At 44.7% G+C, this 6,698-nt stretch overlaps 1 long non-coding RNA gene across 1 annotated transcript in view; it reads left to right on the top strand.

The window, feature by feature from the left end:
- Positions 1-5,364: 5,364 nt before the first annotated feature.
- Positions 5,365-6,698, top strand: part of LOC146479723 (uncharacterized) — a 199,417-nt gene continuing 198,083 nt past the window's right edge. Inside the window, exon 1 of the long non-coding RNA XR_014864888.1 lies at positions 5,365-6,698. This exon is cut by the window's right edge and continues 89 nt beyond it. This is a non-coding gene — a long non-coding RNA (uncharacterized LOC146479723).

The following is a 6,698-nucleotide window of genomic DNA, read 5'->3' as shown; positions in this document are numbered from 1 at the left end:
CAAATCACTGTTTATATTTAAGCACGACAATCGGTTAAACTTGATCTAAAGTACTCACATAGATAATATTGCCCCACTGGTCCTCGCCGACGAACCATATTTCCATATAGTATGTTATATCTTGTTTTTACACGTTTTCTTACTTTGTTCCTTTCACATAACATATCATTGCACTGATTCTATGTGAAACTATGGCTGATTGACTTGTGCCAAGTAGTTAAAACCCCGGATGTGTGCGGCTTCAAATAATTGTCTATATAAGAGCTACCATGTGTACTTTTCGAGTCAAACAAATGGAAGTCAGGTCACACGCCACAGGAAAACGTTGTAAACTCGGAAGAAAAGCCTTTTAATACTTGAGATGTTGACTACGATCCTACATCTTACAACTGACGCTATAACACCTTTCCAGAATAATAAATTACATTGAAGCATGCACGCCAAAGAATTTAACACATTATGACACTCTCTCTTTTATGAAAGAAAAGAAACTATACGCGTAAAATAACGCAAGAGAGTCTTAAAGCTGTAGCAGTTCACGACTTAGGCACTTGGCCAAAACATAGTCCTCGAGGTGTTTTGGGACTCGGCGGACGCGCTGAGATCTTCTTAGCTCGGGTGCTTCCACGAGAGCAGCGGGCGGATGAACTTCAGTGGCACCTTGAGACGGAGCTTCGGTCGCAGTTTGGGACGGCAACTCATTGGTTTCAGACACGAGACCTTGAGGCTGTGGCTCGTTAGGCAGCGCATCTCGAGTGTCAGCTGCAGTAGGAGCAGATTCGTAGGTCCTCCTAAGATGAATCCTGTTCTTCGAAGAACTCCTTGGAGAAGTTCCACTTCATACGACCTTTCGTCCAAACGCTTCTTAACCACACGTTTCTGCCATTCCTTCTTTCCAAACTGCCATGGCTTAACCCTTACAGGATCGCCTTTCTCCAAAGGATCTAGGTCGCGGGCGCCTCTGTTGTAATAACGAGCTTGCTGTTGCTGGCGTAGGCGAAGCTTGGTACAGGTCATATTTTCATCAGCAACAGACGGCCTTTGCAAACCAGCAGACATGGGTAGAAGACTTCTTGTCCTTCTGTTAAGAAGGCGCTGAGCTGGGCTGATCTGAATTCTCGTAGGCGGTGTATTCCTATGGTCAAGTGGAGCAAGAAACGCATCTGAACCAGCCTTCTTGCATTTCACGAGGATCGTCTTTGCCTTCTTCACGGCACTTCCTGTTTTTCCATTGGACTGACTGTGACGAGGACTGCTAGTACGATGATCAAAATCCCACTCTTTTGAGAATGTCAGGAAATCGCGAGACACAAACTGCGGTCCGTTTTCGGTGACAAGCTGTTCTGGAATACCGTGCCTTGCGAAGTGGGCTTTTAGCTTCCTGATCACATGCACTGACGATGTGCTTCTGTGGTGATCTAGTTCGAAAAAATCACTGAAATAGTCAGACGTCACCAGGTAGCTCTTTTCTTCTAACTCAAAAAGGTCAGCTGCAACATACTGCCAGGGCCGACTTGGCGTTTCGTGACTCCGGAGTGTTTCCTTGTTCTAGCCTAGCTCGTACTCCCTACAGCTTCGCAGGTCGACACATGATTCTTAATGTCACCTGTCATACCAGGCCAATAAAGACACTCGCGCGCTCTATTAAGGCAACCATTAACTCCCAGGTGTGAGTTGTGAATCCTCCTGAGTAGTTCGCCTCTAGCAGCTTTTGGGACTACCACTCTCTCTCCTTTGAAAATAAGCCTATCTTGAACGGACATTTCGTCTCTCATGTTGAAATACGGAGACACAACAGGTGGCAGGGCACTCTTATCTTCAGGCAAGCCCTGCTGAATAACGGCCTTTAAAGCTTGAAGGGACTCGTCCTTCTCTGTCTCACGCTGGATCTGCAAAAGCCTCGCTTCAGATCTTGGTCGATAGTTCACTATGTTGATAGCTTCAAATTCCGCCTCAACTTGTGTACACGAAGGAAGATACGCTCTGGAAAGTGTGTCCGCCAAGAACATTCTGTTCCCTCGCTAGTATCGAATTTCTAAGTCGTACTTCTGCAAACGGATCATCATTCCTTGCAACCTCTTAGGAGCGCGATGAAGCGGCTTCTTAACGATTGACTCTAAAGGCTTGTGATCAGTGAACTTCTCAACTGAGAAAACAATCGCTAGCATTTCTTTCTCAATCTGTGCATAGTGGGATTCAATTTCTGTCAAGGCTCTTCTAGCGTACGCAATGGGATGCCCGTTTTGCATTAAGGCTGCTCCCAGACCATTTTGACTGCTATCACACTGGATTTCAAGCACTTCACCGGACCTGTAGTACGCCAAAACGGGTGCAGCTACAATGAGACTCTTGACATCATTCCATGCTTTTTCTTGCAGGTCATCCCAACACCACACCTTTCTGCCATTCATAAGTTAGGTTTAGAGTCAGGGTTAGGATTAGCACTGCGCGCTCGTTCAGTTTTGAAATCACGCGTATTATTTCAGACCAAAGTGCACTCCACTCGGCCAACTTTACCATTACTGATTAGGATCCATATCGCTTTGTGATCTTGTCGCGAAAGGATTTCCGACGTTGATTGAAATGAACCAACTGCCGGAATGCAATGGTAATACTACACAACTCCGCGGTATGTCCAGTACCTCACGCATGCGTACTGCCATATCACCCGAGCAGTGGCAACCTATTGTGCCTGCCTCTGTTCTGATGGGTGCCTGTAATACTGCTTTCGGGTCGTAGAGGTACGTGACGGCTACACTATGTTGACGAGGCCTAATCGTGTACGGTATCCATGCGTGAAGGATGGACCACGACTGTCTCCCATTACCGAGTGTCTACTTTGATTGTCAGTGAGCGTTTACCAGCCGGCTATTTACAAGAGATGCGGAGGGCCCTGATTCATCCCAAAAAATCATCAGTGATATCCGGTACTATCCACCTCACAACTTGGGATTTGAACCCACGAGCATTGGACTATCTGGTCAGCGATCAGCACCTACACATCACAAGCGCCAGCCCTTAATGTCCAGGGGCCTTTCAATCTCGTTCCCCTTATCCAGCAGTTGCCCTTTCGGTTGGATAAGGGGAACGCGGGCTCTGGCAACGAGAATTGGGGTCTTATGATTCATGCCCTCTTAAGCATTATTTCTAATAAAAGCCTATTGTTGGGATAACAATAGACTATTGTTTGCAGACAAAATTGACGTCGTGAATCTGGCCCCAGGTCAATGGTTTATTTTTCCCTCGAAATAAAAGTTGTCGTGATTGTTTCTTAGTACGTACTATTTAAAAAAATATCCAATAGAAAGAATAGGTCACCGTGCTCGCGAAAGACCTGCGCTCCACTCAAGTTACCCCAATATTAATGTGTTTAATCAGTCCTTGCCAAGTTTGGGAGGAACAGAAATCACATAAATAAAACTGAACTTCAAGAAACATTGTGGAGGCGCGGTGGTGTGGTGGTGTGGTGGTTAGTGCGTCCGACTTTCGATCGGACGGTCGGATCTGAGAGTCGTTGGTTCGAGGCCAGGTTGGTTTCTGCATTACTGTGTTGTTTCCTTAGACAAGAAACTTTGCTCCACATTGTCTCTCTCAACCCCGGTTTATAAATGGGTACCCGCGACACACTGTTGAGGTAACCCTGCGATGGACTAGCATCCCATCCATGGGGGAGTAGCAATACCCCTAGTTGCTTCATGCTACAGAAAGCTCCGCCCGTGTGGGCCACTTTGGCTCGTTGACCCGTCATTTGAGGAGAGCACTTCGAAAACCTCGCTAAGAAGAAGGATAATGTGGGATCCTTCCCGAGCAACTTATTTTCGAAGAGGTTCATTTATTAAGACACCGCCCTTCGTTGAAAACAAAGTTCAAATTGGGCGCCATCTTTGCCGCACAATAGTAATAGTACTAAAATTTGCCCAAGCGGGGAAATCCACGTTTAAACTTTGGCTCGAAACAACCTACAAGCCGAGAAAAACACCAAAACACACCGGGTAACCTTTTTCAGACTTTATCGTAATTTTTTTGGGTTTTCGAGCGAATAATGTTGACTAATTTTCAATCGAAGTTAACGCCATACAAACTCTTATATGGAAAAACCTGTATAAGAGTGATATATGGAAAACCCTGTGAAAAAAACCCACCATGTTTCCAACGTCCGCTCGTTCAGCGCTCGCCAATGCTGAACAAAATTATGCGCAGTAAGAACACACAATGGTGCCTACTGATACAGAAGTTTTTTTGCCCAGTTATGACTATGTGGAAAAAGCAGATTTTAGCAAGGGCTACTGGAATCCAAAAAGAAAATTAGGGATAACCACGCACTCTTTAGAGATAATTAACCAAAATAACAAAACAATGTATGGTATTTTCCCCAAATTGCAGCTCAATTATCTCTGAAAAATGCTTGGTTACTCCTAGTTTTTTTTTTTCTGATTCCAATAATCCTTGCCAAGATCTGCTTTTCCAGCGTAGTTTTAGACCGCGCAAAAATATCTTTGTTTTAGCACGCCTCACCATTAAGAAACCCGACTTCCTCGGAATTTAACGAGCTTTCGAGTGTTCTGCCAACATCTATAGTGGGTTTGTTACACACCAGTAAACCCAAAGAAAATGCCGTTTAATATCGATTAAATTATAAAATAACAGAGAGGATACTATATCCTACTAGCGTGCGAGACAGGCGTAAATTGGGGAGGGGGAGGGGCCATGGGAACGAGAAACTCCCTCACCTTTTCTCGTTTCCCTCGCTCCCCTTCCCTCCCCCCCCCCCCCCCCAAACCCGCCTGCCACGCAGGTTAATGTCCTATGTAACTAAGTAAAGACCTTACGAAAGCTCGACGACAACGTCAACAGAAACGTCGTATAGGAATAAATATTAACTTTGTATGATCTACTCTGGGGTTATTCAAGCCCGTTCAACTTTCACAATGTGCCGAATTATCCCGGAACATTCGTAGGATCAATTATCCTCAAGTCCAGAAAATACGATAAAAAAATCCATCGTCGTAAACCCCCGATCTTAAAACTTTCAATTTGCTCATTTCATGTCGTTGCCTTTGCAGAGAACCTTAACAAAATGTACTATTTTTTTTTTTCCTGACGCACACGCTGACCTACTGTTTTACTCATATTTAAACGATCGTTGACGCTACGTCACTGGTGTGCGGCAAGAAACGTGGGCTGAGGCGTTTGGAGCCTAAAATGCGTTTTCAAAGAAAAAACATAATTTCTAAAAGATCCAGGGGGGCGTACACAGTTTTTTAAAAAAAATTTTTTGAGTAAAAAAGACCTGCCTTGAGCTACCCAGTTGGCCTTCAGTGACTTCCTGGATGCAAGTCACGATAGGTTGGAAGTCGTTTTTCCTCAAGAGAACAAGATTCGAAACTGTGTACACCCCCTAGATCTTTTGGCTATTAAATTTTGTCTTTAAAAGCGCAAAATTTAGGCCTGTGTTCACACTTAATTTGTCGCACGCCAGTGACGTAGCGAATATGTTATTCAGCTCTGTCGGCACCGTCGGGTGTCCGTCTTCCCGTAAGCACGTGATGTTTTTGGTCAGCGGTTATGTACCCCACCAAAAGCTCCCAATCGGCAACTCATGGAAGCGTCACAAAGTGTACCTACTAGAGCCATTAAGATGTCAACCCGCGAGCGGTTACTCGTGCTCGATTTCTGCTGCCTTCTCAAGTCCGGTATTCCTTCCCGTGAGGAGACCAGTTCCAGGCAATTTTTTTTACGCCCACATCAAGATGGCGGATACTTTCCCTGACAGACTGGTAACTAACAAAATAACGCTCCGGTTAGCCAACATAGCACTCCCGTTAGCCTAAATAACACTCTGGTTAGCCTAAATAACTCTCTGGTTTGCCTTATTTAGCTTAGCTAGCTTGCGGTTAGCCTTTATATTTGGGGTAAGAATATCTAGCTAGAAAAATTGCAAAATCTGGTAGCCAGTCGTCGGTAGTCTAGTGATAAGGTTCCCGCTTGGTGCTCCTATGACCCGGGTACAACTATTCTTGGGGTCACCCCTTTTTCTAACTTAAAAAAGTACAAACTGTGATTTATAGCTGTGATTTATAGTTTCCGCCATCTTTAAGTGGGCGTAATCGCGGGCTCGTTTTCGAGCAGCGGCTAGCAATCGATCGAAAAACTACCAAAGTTCAGGTCGAGACCCCACGTAAAAGTGTTTTCACTTCGTACTACTATAGCTACTACTGCTGCTGTTCCTATTACTAGTTTATCTCGGCACGTGTGATTTCCATGAAACGCGAATTTTACCAAAATTGCACGTGAAATCGCATGTAGTGGGATGTAGTGGCACGATCAGCCGAAATCGGCTTTGCTACTGTTCATGTATATTATGACATGTAGCCGACTATATTATATGCAGTATTATCCAAAGTATCACCATGGAACCGTCTTCAAAATTGTTTACGAGGGTTTGCAGTTTAATACCATGTCTTCCCAACCAAGGTCAATTTGAGTATCGATCATTACAAGCAAGTGACGTCATCTGGTCAGCCAAGTTCCTGTATATGTAAGAATCACGAAAAGTCGGCAGATCACAAACACTTGGCTCACAAAAGGAATCACCGGCAAGCACCAAGTACCACCAGTATGGTGGTTTCACTTACATATTGTTCGATGTCCATTGCCAACTGTGTAATGGTTTTACTCGACTTGTTGTATAAAGGAAC

The sequence above is a fragment of the Pavona decussata genome, unplaced genomic scaffold (genome assembly GCF_977016875.1).
Source record: "Pavona decussata unplaced genomic scaffold, jaPavDecu1.1 SCAFFOLD_58, whole genome shotgun sequence".
In the NCBI taxonomy this organism is placed as follows: domain Eukaryota; kingdom Metazoa; phylum Cnidaria; class Anthozoa; order Scleractinia; family Agariciidae; genus Pavona; species Pavona decussata.
This window is presented reverse-complemented; position numbering and strand designations above follow the sequence as displayed.